Raw genomic sequence first — 16,646 nt, forward strand, 5'->3', positions numbered from 1 at the left:
GCGCCCATGCCCGACCCCACAGGGACAATACCCTCCAAGCCCAGGACCCCACGCCCTGGTGCTACACCCCCCTTCCTCAGAGCCAGTGTCCTGAGGCCAAGCGCTGGCTCACCAGAGCTGAAGTTCTCAACAAAGAGTGATGACCCCTCCACCAAACTCTCCCCAATGTTCTCAGGGGCAGGCTCCAAAGATGGTTGCAACCTGCACCGACCTCAGACTCCTGCACCAGACCCAAGAGCACCCCAGTGATCAGCACGTCTGGGACCCCAGACCCATCTACACTGCACCCAAAAGATAGGTTGAGAAACCAGTGATCTGCCCACAGCTGGGTGGGCTTCTCTCCAGAGTACCGAGTGAAGAATTTGAAACATTTCAACATTCAGACATTATCTGCGTGTGAGACCCTATCCAAAGACAGCCAAACCAGCGGGGAGGGGATGGCCGTGTGGGCCATATGGGCCCCAGGAGGGCCATCGGTCTCCGAAAGCAGTGTGGAGAACAGCAGCTGGTGGGGAGGGGGGTCGGCGGGATCCAGGGCATTGCAGGTGTGAATAGCGGAACTAGGAATCAGGCAGCAAGAGGAGTTTAGCTGAACCAGTCGGCTCTGAGGGAAAGAGGAGGATTGGGGGAACCAGGGTCAACTACTGGGGAGACGACTGCTCACCGGTATGGCCCTCGCTGGTCCGCTGAATGTGTGGGCGGGCAGGACTCTGGGCCCACAGCACCGCTGGTCAGTGTAGGTAATGAAAACCAGACACACTCAAATGCACACATGAACAGGAAGGACAGAAGTGTCCGGGAAAAATTCCATCAGAAAAAATGTGGGAAATAGCAGTGAAGTGCCGCAGAAACTGGAAATTCACACACACAAAAATGTGGCTGGAAAGCAAGTGAAAATTGAACCAACAGTCAATACATTTTTTTTTTAACATTTTTAATCAAAGGGTGCCTGGGTGGCTCAATCAGTTAAGCATCTAACTTTTGGTTTGGGCTTGGGTCATGATCTCTGGGTCATGGGATCGAGTCCAGTGTCGGGCTCCACTCAAGAGAGAGTTTGCTTGGGATTCTGTCTCTCTCTCCTCTCCCCCTCACCCCACTTGTGTTCTCCCTCTAAAAAAAAAAAAACTTAAAGAAGTAGTTGCAACTCTGAAGGAAGGCCATAAAGCAGAAATACAAGATCTCAAGGACAACATAGACGAAAAACAGAAAAGAAAGCTGGACTGGCAAAATTAAAAAACATAAATAAATAACAGAAAAAAACTCAAAGAATCTCATAAAGAAAAACTAGAATACAAAGATCACACAGAAGAATAGACATCCCAAAACACAGAAGACAAAGCCAAGAGATTTAGTAGATTTAGAATATTTGAACAGAAAAGAAATTTGAAAACATTCAATAAGTTCATTTTGATTTGAGATATAATTGATAACTTCAGAGTCTAATTTAGGCAGAAGGAGATGCAGAGCTAAAGGAGAAATCATGGAAATTATGGGCAAACCATGGACATCGAGGCAGGACCCGGCCATGGGGTTAGAAGGTGAGGACAGCCACCCTCTGGACAGACGGAAGGAGAACTCAGGCCACATCAGAGCAAAGAAAATGAGGCGGCTTCCAGTATGAAGCCACAAGGCAGGGGAGGGTTCGTACAAGATCTCAAGGAAAGGAAGGGCGAGCAAGAACTTCATGTCCAGACCGCCCCCGGGGCTTCCCTGGCCTCCCACAGAAGCCGCCAGAAGGCGCACCAGCCGCCAGAGACCACCGGTTGTCAGCAACAAGGTTTAGCTGGGGTCTGGGATCAAAACACACAGGCAGGGTTCAGACAGAGCACAAAGGAAATCTCGCTGATTGTGAAACGAAATCGGGAGAGGGAGAGAGAAGGTGCCGAGTGCAGCACCTGCACTCTCCACTCACTCAGGTGTAAGCAGGTTGAGACTCTGCAGGTAGGAGCTAGAGCCATGCACACAAGCTCGGGGTGAGGGGAGGCCACGGCGCGCAGGAGGAAGGGGCCTTGCTCAGTCGCTGGGGCAGAAGTCAGGTGGCTGAACGGCGCACTCCTTGCACGGAGGGATACGAGAGAGTGGGGGCCACGGTTCTCTCTCCTGGAAGCAAATGCAAACGGCTTAGCAGGCTCACACGGTTCAGAACCCAGCGGCGCCGGGCAGGCTGGCGTGACTCAGCGTGAGGACGGTCTTCACCAGCTCCATAGGCAGATGAACCACAGCCAGCATTCCCACAGACATTCTGGGGGTCCCGGTGACGGGCAGCAGGTGCACACCTGCTCAGACGGCACCTGCCGAGGGCGCTCCAGGGAGTCTCCATCATGTGCCAGAAGACAACCGAAGGTGTAAAAACTGGAAAGAGGAGGTACAATTAGGACTAAGTACAGATGACATCACCATGCACCTGAGGACCCATGGGAAACCAAAGGACCCAAACCACCACAAAGAAGATACAAAATGGAGACACAAAAAGAAACAATTTTGTTACAGACAGTCCCAGTGAAGGGGTACCCAGGACAAAGTAGCCCACTGTGTAACAGGTGCAAAAAAGAAAAGTCACCTGGGAATAAACTTGAGGGAAATAAATGCAAAAGCTGGTGGGACCAGTCGGAAGCCCTCCTGGGGGACACACAGCCACACGGGAAGTGCAGAGGGACCAGACACAGCTCGGGATCAGACGTTTGGAACCCTGGTCTGACGGCCGGGCACCGCGAGCCTGCGTCTACAGAACGCGCACACCAGGTCCACGAGGGGAGCCTGGAGCCAGGATCACAGCGGACGGGCCACGAGCCATGTGGGAGGAGAAGACGCTGCAGAGACAGGGAAGCCAGCCCTTGGTCTGCGCATCGGCCGCACCCAACCTCCAGAGAAGCTCCAGGGACGCACCACGCGCTTTAGGTTCATCTTAGAATATTTATAAAGCGTAAGTAAACATCATGATAATGAGAAATAAATTATGTTCTTTACAAGAGCTGTTCATCTTCCACGTGCTGCTAACATCTGCTTGATATTTATTCAATATCCAATAAAACTAGTAATTAATCTGGGTTTTCTTTAAAAAAAAAAAGAGGACCACCAGAGAAACGGAAATGATATAACTTTCACTTGCAGCAGCAAGAAGGTGGGGTGGACGTGTCCACGGAGGTTTGGGCTCGTTGCCCTGGTCCTCAGCAGGGCAGCACGGCGAGCCAACCCCCCAACCCAGCCTCAGCTGCCCCCCGGGTCATCACATGCTCAGCCCCAAGGACCCCTTGGCCAGTTTAGGGGCGTCTTCCAGAATGCTGCTTCCTCAGTGAGCGCTGCTAGCTCATCCGTGCTGCCTGGAAGCCTGCCCACAGCCCCGCTCACCGACTGCTATGTCCAGGGGGACAGCACGGCCCCTGCGCCAAGAACAGCCACTGGCCAAGGCCAAGGCCAGTGTTTAGGTCGGGAACTTGAGGCTGCAAAGGAAGGACCGACACCAGCAGGAGTCCCACCCTGCCTCCCCCAGACTCCATCCTGACCGAGCACCCCACCCTGACTGACACGGCAGGGTGGCAGGAGACCCCACTCCTGTGTTAACTGAAGGGGACTGAGTCCCATAAGTTTGATCCCCAAGGAGCCTGGGGTAAGGATGAGTGGTCCATGGGGTTCCTGCCTTCACTGCCCTGGGAGAACAGGCCTCTCCAACATGCGCCTGGCCCCTGCGCGGGCAGGACAATGGGTCTGCCTTTCCTCTACTCTTAGACACAGTGATTCCTAATGTTTTCCTCAGAACTTTCCCAGCCATCGGGGTGGCCCGGAAACCGAGCTGAGCCCCTTGGCCTTGGCCCCTCCAGTGCTGAGAAATCTCCCCCGCCCTCCCCGGCCACGAGTGGACGGGGCAGCAGGCTCCCAGCCCAGGCTGCGCTCAGCCCTAGACCACTGGCTTCTCCCTCGGTACTTTTCATTAGTCAGGTGAGTTTATGTTGGTTCCTACCCCAGGTGCAGCAGAGACAGCCCATCCCAAGGAGAGCCACTGCCTGTCATCTCTTCCCCCTTCCACAAGACAGGGACTAACGCAAATGCACATGGTGGATGGGGGTTATTGGAAAGGGGGACTATAACCTATTAATTTATCATCTTTGCTTCCATCAGCGACACTTTTTGTCCTCCTGCAGATAATAGAGAGGAGATTCCTGCCAAGCACAGCCTTGACCCTTGCAAGACGTTTCCCAGGCGAACATCCTAAATGGAGTCGTCAGAACTGAAAACCGCAAATATCCATGCACTAAACTGAATAAAAATGGAAATGTCTGCTCCCAGGCATCATTACATGCTTGTTGAGATAAATCCAGTCCTTTGCATCCATTAACCTTTCCCCGTGTGGCCCTCTGGTCCGCATGATGAACGAGCTGCTGTCCAGACGTCGGATGGTTTGACCTTTATTCATCTAAAAGCACAGGGCCTCTTGGTGTTAAGTGGTTGCCACTCTAGGATAAAATTGATCTTAGAATAAGGATCTTTGGAGTTGTCTTAGGTAATGTGATGGGAATGGACTCTGTACTCTTGGCTCAAAGATAAATTAAACAAAACCCAATGTAAACAGTTGTCTCCCCACCTGCTCTGGATCCTCTCGTAGGAGAAGCTCAGGCCCTCGCAGACCCAGAGGCATCCACAGGACTCACAGGGAAAACCATTAACTTTGGTTGCACAAGGAGCCTTCTGGGAACATAAGGTCAACTTCAGTGTCTTCACTCGAAAGTAGTTCCACGCAATGGACTTGAATCTGAAAATAATTTCAAAATACCTAAGAATGCATTGAAAAAGATTCATGGGAAGTGACTCACCCCACGAAAACTGACACAACTTTGGGATTCAAAACCACAGCAGCGGTGGGCACGTGGGTGGCCCCGTCGGTGAAGTGACCGGCTCCTGGTTTCGGCTCAGGTCGTGATCTCACGGGTTGTGGGATCGAGCCCCGTGTCGGACTCCACGCTCGGCGGGGAGTCTGCTGGAAGAGTCTCTCCCTCTGTGCCTCACCCCGCCCTCTGTGTCTCTCTACAATTATAAATAAATCTTTTTAAAAATTAAAAAAAAAAAAAAAACCACAGCAGAGCGGCAGAGCGGGAGTGTGACCGTTCTCCGAGGCAGCAAGTCACGGGAGACTCAGTCTGGAGACACTGCAGCTGGAAAACCAAGCCTCAGAACACGTGGCTTTCTGGACCACGGGACCACGGAGGCTGCCCCCTCTACACACACAGCTGTGTTTGTCTGGAAACTGGGGCACTGGAAGACGTGAGATGCAAATGCTGCGTGTCTGCTCCTTGCCTGCAAGAAAGACCCAGGGCCTGATGGAGATGCAGGCAGAGGCCACACGGAAATCTGCTCTTGGAGACCGGCACCAGCCAGAGCTGGAAGCCGCTGCTCTTTTAACCAAGTGCACTCCTCAGCTGTGAGGTCTGCAGTGAACGAAAGCCATGTGCACCCGATATCAGAGCCGGCGTGAGCGGAGAGCTCCCCGCCGGCCAGACCATAGCCGGCTGCCAAGTTACAAAGGCATGGAGGGCACCGTGGGGGAAACCACAAAAACAGGGCAGTCGGAGGCATCAGGGGCTGCCCAGTGCACAGGGGACAAGGTTGGCGGTGTGAGCCACTTCACCACCTACGGCACACGGAGGAAAAATAACCCCCAGAAGGACACAAAATGTGCCGTCTGCAATGTCCTCAACCCAGTACTAGATGTGTAAGGAAACAGGGACGTTGGACCCACAATCAGGATAAAAGGCAATCAATGTAAATTAACTCCAAGTGGAACCAAATGCTGGATTTAACAGAAAAAGACACCAAAGCAGCTGTTATGTTCAAAAAATAAACGTACATTCAAAGAAAAAATAAAATATATAGAAAGAAGTACAGGAAAGTATTGTATCAATGAATAAACATGGGAAATCTCCACCGACAAATGGAAACAATAAAAAGTGAAAATTCTAGAACTGGTAACCGCAATAGTTGGAACATAAATTTACTAAATAACCTTGATACCTGTTTGGAGGCGGCCAAAGAAAGGATTGTAAACTTGAGGTTGATCAAAAATGCAGAAAGTAAATAAGATTGAAAGAAGCGAACAGACCCTCAGAGACCCGTGGGACAGAATCATCTGCATCATTTGAATCCCGGGGGAAGAGAGAAAGGGAAAAATGCAAACAGTTGCCAGATATACATAATGGCCAAAACCTTCCAAACTCTGGTGGAAAAGTTAACTTACAGGTGCAAAAAATTCAACAAAGTCCAAGCAGGATAAGCAAGAATACAGGCAAAGTTCTAAAAGTCAAAGATAAAAAGGCAATGTTGGAAGAAGCGAGAGACGAGCAGCATGGGAAATACGGCGGAGCGATGACAAAGTCACAGGGATGCTCGTCAGGAACGGAGCAGGTCCGGTGCCGGGAAAACACTGAATAAGTTATTAGCAAATTTAATTATTCACAAATATAAAACATACAAAAATATTTGAAAATCGGTATTTTTAAATCTATCCATCATGACCAAGGAAGGGTCTGGAAACCTGTATGATTTCACTGCATTAATAGCCTGGAAGAGGGAATCGGACAATTCTCTCAATCGATGCAAAAAAAAAGGCATAAGTCATGTTCAACACTCTTTAATTGGGAAAATCTAGATTTTCCTGGATGCCAGTCCACATCCAGGAACGTGGGTTGAAGGCAGGCCTGGTCCCCAGCCGGTCACTTCACTCCCCAGAGCTTTGCCAGGCACGTGTGGTCGTGAACCCACAGGATCTGCACCACGTGGGAAATGCAGAGTCTCGGGCCCCAGCCCAGGCCTGCTGATCGGATCTGCATTCTAACAGCTCTGTCCCGCGTGCATGCGCGTGTGCGTGTGTGTGTGTAAGAGAGACACGGCTGAGGAGCCCAGCCCAGAGAGACCACCTTGTTTGTAGTTGAGAAAACTAAAATCTCGTCAAATGTTCCATAGAAAGAAAGGTAATGTCGGCGTTTTCGTATTATGGGTGAACTACACCGATAAGAATCAAAGAAAAGTCCTTCTGGAAGATACAACGGAGCGGGTTGGGGCACAACACACTTTATAGGTATTAAAATAACGTCTGCACAAAGGAGGACACCTCACTTTTGGTGGCGCGTGTATGATGCAAATGCAGATGGGAGAGACCCTGGGGACGCCGCGGGAGGGAGCAGGAGAACGGGGCTGGGGAAGGAGACTGCGTCTGTAAGGCAAGTTTCTTTAGGCAAAAAAAAGGAGGGGCGCCCGGCTGGCTCCGTTGCAGGAGCACGCGACTCTAGATCTCGGGGTCGTGAGTTCGAGCCCCATGTCGGGTGTGGAGATGACTTAAAAGGGGGGTGCGCTGGGGAGAAAGGATGTAAGGCAGATATGACAGCACGTTTCCTTCTCTTCACTCACTTCTCCTTTTAAATTTTTGAAATTAATCATCAAACAGGGCATATTAAAATAGAAATGGCATAGGGTTACTGTTTTTTTAAATTATAACCACGTGCTTGGCAGACACAAGCTCCAAGAGTAGAATCCTGGGGGATAAAACCCATCTCTTTGGAAAGCAGTTTTCCAAGATATGTCAAGAAACTGTGTCTTGGCATTCATACCTTACAAGCACGTTTTCTTAAAAACAGAGACCGTCTTCTAGGTAAATATGTTTATTATTAGAAAAAATAAAAAGAACATAAATGTCCAGTAACTCAGCAGTTTTGCGTAAATTTGGGGGCAACTGTGCTGAGGGACAGCGTACATCCCTCCAAGGTGATGATCATGAACGGTTTCCCACAGTCGGCAAACGTGTGTGTGAAAACTCAGCAGGTGCACTCACGTACTCGGTAAGCTCACTCCTGCTCAGTGGATGCGCGTCCACAGCTGAGAACGCAGAGGGGGGCCCACCACCAAGCCCGGAGGGGTGGGCGGCTGCTGGGATGCTTTCTCTTCCCTGCACTCCCCGGGTTTCAAATGAGCACAGGTTCCCACTAAAATCTCATAAGAAGACTTCAATTTAAAAATGTAGACAGGCCAGTTTCTCATTACGAGCTCATAGAAAGCTCTCCAAGTCGTGTTTGGATGCTAGAGAAACATCCGGAAAACCCCAATGAGGCTCTGCCCTGAGGGAGCTCCCCCACCAGCCGTGGCCACCACGGGAGCCGTCCTGCAGGCCCCTCGGGGACGGCGGGAGATGGAGCCCACACCAGAGATATGGTGACTTCTGTCTGTCTCTCCCGCTCCACTGGGGAGACGCCCCTGCCTCCCCAGCCCATCCTGAGACCCCACTCCTGGTCCCCCGGCCCCACTGGGGGACACCCCTGCCTGCCCAGCCCGTCCAGCGGCCCCGGCAGTGGCTTCCCGCAGGATCTACCCACCTGGCTCCCCAGGAGAGCACGGTGCAAGGGGCCCCAAAGTTCAGACCTAAAATTCCCAGTTTGGGTTCAAATCTCTTCAGCCCTCGATCAGCCAAGAAACGGGTCAGAAACCAGTTGGGCTGGCCCAAGAAAGTGAGGGGTGGGGAGTCTGCTCCCTCATCTCCCGGCTGTCAGGAGGCCGCATGCGGGCGTCCGGCTGGGGCTTAGTTGCTGGTGCTAACAGACTCCTGTAGGTACGGCGGCAAGCAACACGACCTGGATTGACGCGGTGAGTTTTCTTGAAACCTTGGCGGAGAGAAGTCCAGAGCGCAGTGGGGCCACCTCATCCTTTGAGGGCATTTCGGAGAGTGAACGGGGCCCCAGCAAGGCAGCCGCTCCTGGAGCCCCCCGGGGGGTGTCAGGGTCTGCTGCAGCCCACCTGCCCTCACCCCGCCGTGACGGGCACCAGACCTTTCCCTCCAGAGCACATTTCCCAAGAAGGTTCTTACTCAAGCCTGCAGTTTTTCCCTCTGATGGGGGCATGGCCACGACACGGTGCGCACAGACAAGCCCTTCTCGGGCCTCCGCAGCGCCCCCCAGGCAGAGGGAAGCTCCGGTGGCCACCCGTCTGGGGTCGGCGAAGGGAGGCCATGGGGGTCCCTCCTTCCGCGGTGACCTTTGGGCAGTGGCTCAACCCCCGTCCAGAGCCAGGGGCTGCAAGCAGGGCCCGACGCCCCCAGAGCAGTCCGTTCGGACGACGGCCACAATCATCCGGACACGTTCATGTGAGGCACAGGTTCACAGTTCATCCTGTGGCTCGTGCTTCAAAGAACAATCCTTCAGAACAAACGCAGGAAACAGGATCCGGTGCCCTCATGAGGACCTGTTGGGGTGGGGACGCCCCCTGACAGCGTGGGTTCACGGAGCCTGGAGGGCCTCTGGGTGGTGGCAGCGGTACCTGCCGACCTCGAGGGCAAAAGGGGAAACGGGATCCGCCGAGACGGTGTGGGAAACAAACCATTCCCGGGGGTCCTCAGCCTCCATTTGTGAGTTTTCACACCTGCGGACCCCGGCCGAGGTCCCCACTCCCCAGAGGCCTCGGGCTACGCGGGGGATGCCCAGCAGCGCGTCCGGTGCCCGGAAGTCTGTCTGAGCCAAGTGCACCTGCAGGAAATACGTGCTGGGCTGCACGGAGCTCCTGGGGAAACGAGCCCACGCCCCACCCCCCGCCACCCCAAGAACGCCAAGAGCCAGCCCCCTCCCTCCCCGGCCCTGCCCCACTGCAGGCTGCGAGCTAAGCTGCTGCTGGCCCCTCCCCTCCAGCCCCCGCAGACCCTCACCTCGGGCCTCGGGGCAGCCTCCTCAGCCCTGCCACCCCCACCCGGCACCGTGCCCGCCTTCACCCCTCGGACCCTCACTCAGTGGTGAGGACAAGGGTTTCCCAGGTTTGGGCACATGTGGTCCTCAGGGAGTTGACCTAGACATTCCAGAAATTTCCAGCATTTGATTACACACGTGTAATATCTCATGACCGAAACAGACCAACCAGGAGGTGACCCCACACTCCATCTGCCCATTCTCCCAACACTGATTAAGCACCTACTGTGTCCCAGCACCGTCCCAGGAGCCGCTGGGAGGAGCACAAAGACTCGAGGCCCTGCCCTCCGGTCTCACCTCCCTGGGGGCAGACGGGAAACAGTGAGGGGCCGTGCTCAGCTGGCAGGTGGTGCCACGGCTGGGGGGCAATAAAGCACCCCCCGGGGCTCCCAGAGAGCATGTCCCGAGCCAGCGCCCGGAGCCCTGCGTGGGGATCGTCTCTGTCTGTGGCCACAACACAGGTCCGTGCTTTGGAGACTGTGAACGTTTCAGTTAGTAATTCTGTTTATTGTTCATCAATTAAAATTAAAAATTAAGTGTGCATGTGTTTTGGCCCTTATCTGTCATTAAAATCCACGGGTGTTCCACGATTGATTAGGAGAACGACACAGATGCAAGCAAAGCCTTGAGATTCTGAACGATAAATCTTTCTTAGAGACAAGTCGAAGCGATAGCGTCCGGATGTCTGTAAATTAATCTGTGGAAGTCAATATTCAGAGAGAATCCAACATGTCATAAGACATTCAGTGTATCGTATTTAATTCACACGGAAGCTGTGACGCATTTCTTCTGTTGTGCTGAAGAGTTCCTCTCACGTTTTTGTTTTGTTTTACTTTGTTTGGCAGTCACTTAGGTCACTGTCCCAGGTAAAAGTGCACTTAGGTCACCGTCCCAGGTAGAGGTGCAGGTAGGTTAAGATCTCGGGTAAAGGAGCAGGTAGGTCACCGTCCTTACACGGACTGACCTCAGCAAACAGTCCCTGTCCCATCACCCTGAGTAGACCTTGTCTGTTTTCAGCTATTGGAGTCAGCCGACTGACGAAGCACCAAGGCCAACTGTGGTCCCTCGTCCATGTCAGCCGGCCTCGTGGCAAGAGCAGAGGGGAGGCAGGAGGGGGCAAGGCCACCTCAGCCCCAGGGGAGACCCCAAGACACGCAAGAAGAATGTGAGCCAGAGGGGCTGGGGGGCGCCACATGGACCTAAGTCAGGGAGCCGGCGGGTCAATCGGAGGCCTGTTACCGCAGGGGCTCACCCCCAAACCCCAAGTGGGCGCAGATTGGGGGTGCTGCAGAGGAGGCAGGAGCCCACTCACTGTCACCTACTTGCCAGGCGAGCAAAGCTACCTCAACAGAGAGCATTAGTGGGCGGGCGTCTCGGAGCAAGGTTCCTCAGAAATACCTCCCCCTGCCCAACCCTCGCCTCCCTCCTAGACAGACCTGTCCACTCACGGCTCTGGGGCGGCCCACGACTCCTCCGACCTTCTGCCCCCCGGCCCCAGAGCTCCATCAGGGGCAGGTTTCATGCCTGGAGCCCCCCAAGCTGGCAGGAGCCCGGCTGTCCCACAGACTTCTACCCCAACTCCAGTCTGATCCCTCGGCCTGCACGGGGTCTGCACTTCATCGGCCCCCCACAAAGATGCCCCGTGGCAGTAGCATCCACCCTCATCACAACCTGTCCCCCAGGCCTGAGCCCCGTGAGGGCCTGGTTGGGACCCAGTACACAGTGCCAGCCCTCACCACCTCCCCCAGCCCTGCAGCCACCCTGGGGCGGCCCTGCAGCCCTGGGGGGGTGGCCCTGCCCTCCCCGTGCACACACCCCATGTCCATCCATGCAAGACCTCCCCCAGGCCCAGCCTGAGGCCCGCTGACAGCATTAAGATGTTTTGGATGGATCAGATCATTTGGGTTGCATGCTGTTCTCGGGCCCGGCACCCGACAGCGGCCACATCTGATTAAACCATGATGCATTGAGCGCGACTTGGCGAGCACCAGCCTGTTAGCGCGGCCGATGAGGAGCCAGTGATCCAGAAAGGGTGGCAGGCACCAGGCACGCTGCTTTCTACAACCCCCCTCTCTGCAGTCAGGGAACGGAGCTGCCCGTAACCCCACTGGGTGTGAATATTCTGTTACAATTAGCAATCCACAAGGCAAAGTCCAAAAATATGGCATCATCCTTCAGATCCTATTCTTTTGTGCCTCCGAGATTTCTGAGCTGTTTTTCTGATGGGAAGGGCTGCTTTTCTTAACAAGACGATGGAAGTGCTTGAGCATGTGACTCTGGTTTCCTGCCTCAGGATGGTACAGCTCAGCAGCGGGCGGGCACTGCCTCCTCCCCTCAGCCCGCGATGGGGCCGCCCGGGAGGGGCCTCCCTGCTGGCCCACCTGCTGCACCCCACCATGGGCGCTGGGCCAGACCACGGGGCCAGCAGGGTCATCCCTGGTTGTCAACAGAAAGGGACCCTGGGTGCAGAGCCTCACACGGAACCCCTGGGGCGTGAGGGTCAGGCGAGCAGTCCAGCAGACAGAACTGAGGCGAACTAACCCGGAACGCAGCCAGCCAGGGCCCTGGAGAAACAGCCCAAGTGGGAGTGGGAAGGGGGTGGGCGTCAATGCCCCCGCAGTGGCCCCGCTCCTCCCTGACGCCCCCCCGGCACCCAGGCTACAGTGGATGATCAACAGCCCTGTGTTGAATGTTCTCCGATCAACTCAGAGGCCTGCGATTGGCCGCTCCTCATTCATGGCCGTGGAGTGAATGTCGCCACTCGAACGGCCCTGTTCTTGCAAGGTCATCAGTCCTGAGGAGTGAGGGTCGGCCACCAGGTGCATGAGCATAAGCTAATGAATGCACACAGAACACTGAGCCTCACACATTTTACCTACTGTTTCCAATACTCATGAAACGTTTACAAGAGCTGCCTCCATGCTGGGCCATGAAGCAGGTCCAGCTGATGTCCCAGGAGATGTTGTCCGAGCTCAGGGCAGGCAGGTCCGAAGCAGCCACGTGAGTAACCAGAGTCTGCAGAGTCTGCAAATGAAGAAGTGAGCTCTAGGCAACCCAGTGGAGTAGAAGACGAAGGACTGAAGTTGGAAAACACTCCACACCAGACATGGGCAGTGCAGCCTCAGCATGGGTGAGCCAGAAAAATGAAATAAACTGAAACATCCAAAATTAACCACCTAGACAACAACCATATAGCAGAGAGGAGCAGAACAAAGTTGAGAAACTTCTGGAAAATCTAGACGGGAAACAGACACTACAGGTAGGCAGGTACAGAACAGATTTCTGCAAGCAACGTACATCCAATAAATTTGAACATTCGGATGAAATTGACAAATTCTCAGAAAAAGGCCATATTCGAGAAGAAACAGAACATGAGAGCCCTCCAGTCATTAGGAAGTCCATCGTGCAATAGAAACAAGACCACCCTACAAAGGCATACCCGGGGCCCCGGGGCTTCACAGAAGTCCCACCCGGAGCTCGACGGGTTGACATGGGCCCTGCACAAACTTTCCACAGATGAGAAAGAGGAGAAACACCCAGGGGCTCTCATGAGTTTAGCACAATTTCATGCCAAAAATCTACTGAAGACAAGTTTTTAAAGGGAAAATTTCAGGCCAAACCAACCCGTAAGCATAGACATAAAAATCATAAGCAAAACAGGACCAAACCAAATCTACTGGTAAATAATAGAATCGGACTTCAGAGTGATGTGGAATTTGTCCCAGAAATTTGAGGTTTCACACAGAGAACAGAACACCCAGAATCAATGTGATTCACTCTATGACAGATGAAAAGAGAGCAATCATTTGCCAGATCAATAGATACAGAAAAAGAATTTTAAGAACCTGGCATTCATTCAAAACAAGATTTTTAAGAGTTTAGTTAATAAAGAGCACAAGATAACTTGCTCTGATTACACAAACATCACCCTCAGCGTTACAGAAGAACAGTGTAATTTTGTGAAACTTGACAAGATGCATCTACAGTTTATATGCAAGTGCCAGGGTCAGAAATGGCTAAAGCATTCTTGAAGTATCCTAATAGAGAGTTGCCGGGCAGGCATCAAGACTCGCCATAAACCACAGCAGTTCGGACAGAGTGGTGGTGGCCCCAGGTTAGACAGAGCTCAGGGAAGAATGAAGTGACCAGAATCAGGATAAGCTTCCTTGGACACCAACACATGACAGGGGCAGAGGCTGAGCTGCCAGGGAGCACAGCTCAGTGAGCAATACGGGGCCCCAGATATCCCCGTGAAGAAACAGTTACACCAACCCAACCTCCACCACATCCCAGGGTTCAGCAGAGCTTTCCCATAAACTACCCGAGAGTAAGTATTTCAGCCTATGCAAAGCCACATGATTGGCCTCTGTCTCACCACTCAGCTCTGCCAATATGTAAGCAGCCATGCAGAAATGCCTGGGCATGGCTGGATCCCAATATATTAACAAAAACAGGCAGTGAGCTACATTTGATCCTGGGGCTACAGTTTGCTAACCCCTGCCATACCCAAAAATCAGTCCTCATGAACGACACACCTACCAATGAAAGATAAAATGTTATAATTCTTAAAAGCAAGACAGGAAATATCTTTGTGATCTAAAGATAGAAAAGGAGTCCTTCACCAAAAAAAACCCAAAGAAAAACCCTGTCAAAGGAAAACGTAGAGGGGGCAGAGCGAGATGGTGGAGGAGTAGGAGACCTGGATTTCATCTGGTCCCAGGAATTCAGCTGGATAGGGATCAAACCATTCTGAACACCTACAAACTCAACAGGAGATTGAAGAAAAGAATAACAACAACTCTGAACAGAAAAGCCACCACTTTCTGGAAGGTAGGACGTGTGGAGAAGTGAATCCAAGGTGATATTCGGGAAGATAGACAGCAGGGGAGGGGGCCTCCGTCGGCCGCTTCTGGCAAGTGATAGAGCCGTGGAGCACAAAATTGGAACTTTTAGAAGTCCGCTCCGCTGAGGGACATCACTCCAGTGGCTAAGCGGGGGGTGGAACCCTCACGGGGACAGTGTGGTCTCAGGACCCTCAGGGTCACATAAAGACCAGGGGTGCCTGAGTGCAGCAGAGCTCCCAGGTATCGGAGCGGGGAAGCTGGCTGCAGAGACAGAGCCGAGGCGCAGGCTCTCAGCTCAGGGTTGCCATAAACCGTGACCCGCAGCACAGTCAGGCCCCTGCTCCTCCAGCAGGGACCCAACAAGAGGCAGATCCGGGGAAACTCCCCTTCCTCCCCCGGGAGGAGCGGCGCAGGAGCGCACCACAGGGATCTGCTGGGTTTGGAAACTCCAAACAGGGTCATGTGCCAGAGATAGAAATGCTCGGTCACAGGCCGGGTGAGCACAGAGTGCAGCCGGAGACTGGGGAGACGGGAGTGACTGACTGCTTTTCTCTGGAAACACACTGAGGAGCGGGGCCCCGAGTTCTCAGATCCTCTGGGGCGGAGATTGGGAGGCCGCCATTTTCACTCTCCGCCTCCAAAGCTGTACGGAAAGCTTGCAGGGAACAAAAGCTCCTGAGAGCAAACCCAAGCAGATGACTCAGCCCGGACCGGCAAGGGTGGGGCAATTCCGCCTCTGGCAAAGAAATTTGAAAACCATGGCAACAGGCCCCTCCCCCAGAAGATCAGCAAGAACAGCCAGCCAAGACCAAGTTTACCAATCAATGAGAACGGCAGAACTCCAACGCTAGGGGAATACTGCACATAGAATTCATAGCAGTTTTCCCCTGATTCTTTAGTCTTTCAAAGTTAATTTTTTTAATTTTCTTTATTTTTTTTTTCTATTTTTTTTAATTTTTCTTTTTCCCTTTTTCAACCAATATCTTATCAATCCCTTTTTTTTTAATCTTTTTTATTTTTCATTTTTAGAGTCATATTCTATCCCTTCCTTGTAGTTAACCTTATTTTTTGTATATATATAAGTTGTTCTATCTTTAAAATTTGGGGATACAGTTTCTTCTAACAGACCAAAATATACCCTAAATCTCCAGTGTATGGCTTTGTTCTAGTCTCCTGCCTGATCACATTCTTCCCTTTTTTTTTTTTTAATTTCTCTTCTTTCTTTTTTTCAATGAACTTCTTATCTTATCAATTCCTTTTATAAAATCTTTTATAATTTTCATCTTTACAGTCATATTCCATCCCTTCATCATATTTACCCTTATTTTTGTACATATGTAAGTTTTTCTTTCTTTAAAATTTGGGAGTCAGTTTCTTCTAACACACCAAAATACACCCAAAATCTAGTGTGTGGCACTGATCTCTTCACCAGCCTGATCATATTTGATCATATTCTTTTTTCTTTTTCTTTCTTTCTTTCTTTCTTTCTTTCTTTCTTTCCCTTTCTTTTCCCCATTTCAGCTCTCTTCTGATTTGTTTAGTGTATATTTTTCTGGAGTTGTTGTTACCCTGTTAGCATTTTGTTCTCTCATTCATCTATTCTCCTCTGGACAAAATGACAAAATGGAAAAACTCACCTCAAAAAAAAGAACACGAGGCAGTACCGACTGCCAGGGACCTAATCAATACGGACATTAGTAAGATGTCAGAACTAGAGTTCAGAATGACGATTATAAAGATACTAGCTGGGCTTGGAAAAAGCATGGAAGATACTAGAGAATCCCTTTCTGGAGAAATAAAAGAACTAAAATCTAACCAAGTCGAAATCAAAAAGGCTATTAATGAGGTGCAATCAAAAATGGAGGCTCTGCTAGGATAAATGAGGCAGAAGAGAGAATTAGTGATATACAAGACCAAATGATGGAGAATAAAGAAGCTGAGAAAAAGAGAGATAAACAACTACTGGATCACGAGGGCAGAATTCGAGAGATAAGTGATACCATAAGATGAACAATATTAGAATAATTGGGATCCCAGAAGAAGAAAAAAGAGAGAGGGGGGCAGAAGGTATATTGGAGCAAATTATAGCAGA

At 51.8% G+C, this 16,646-nt stretch overlaps 1 long non-coding RNA gene across 1 annotated transcript in view; it reads right to left on the reverse strand.

Annotated features, from left to right (window-relative positions):
- Positions 1–981: 981 nt before the first annotated feature.
- LOC145721458 (uncharacterized) overlaps positions 982–16,646 on the reverse strand; it is a 21,833-nt gene continuing 6,168 nt past the window's right edge. The window contains exons 2-3 of the long non-coding RNA XR_014145134.1: positions 4,580–4,747; positions 982–2,352 (exon numbers count right to left, since the gene is read on the reverse strand). This is a non-coding gene — a long non-coding RNA (uncharacterized LOC145721458). The remainder of the gene's footprint in view (positions 2,353–4,579; positions 4,748–16,646) is intronic.

The sequence above is a fragment of the Leptonychotes weddellii genome, chromosome 5 (assembly GCF_054177405.1).
Source record: "Leptonychotes weddellii isolate Sample4059 chromosome 5, ASM5417740v2, whole genome shotgun sequence".
Lineage (NCBI taxonomy): Eukaryota > Metazoa > Chordata > Mammalia > Carnivora > Phocidae > Leptonychotes > Leptonychotes weddellii.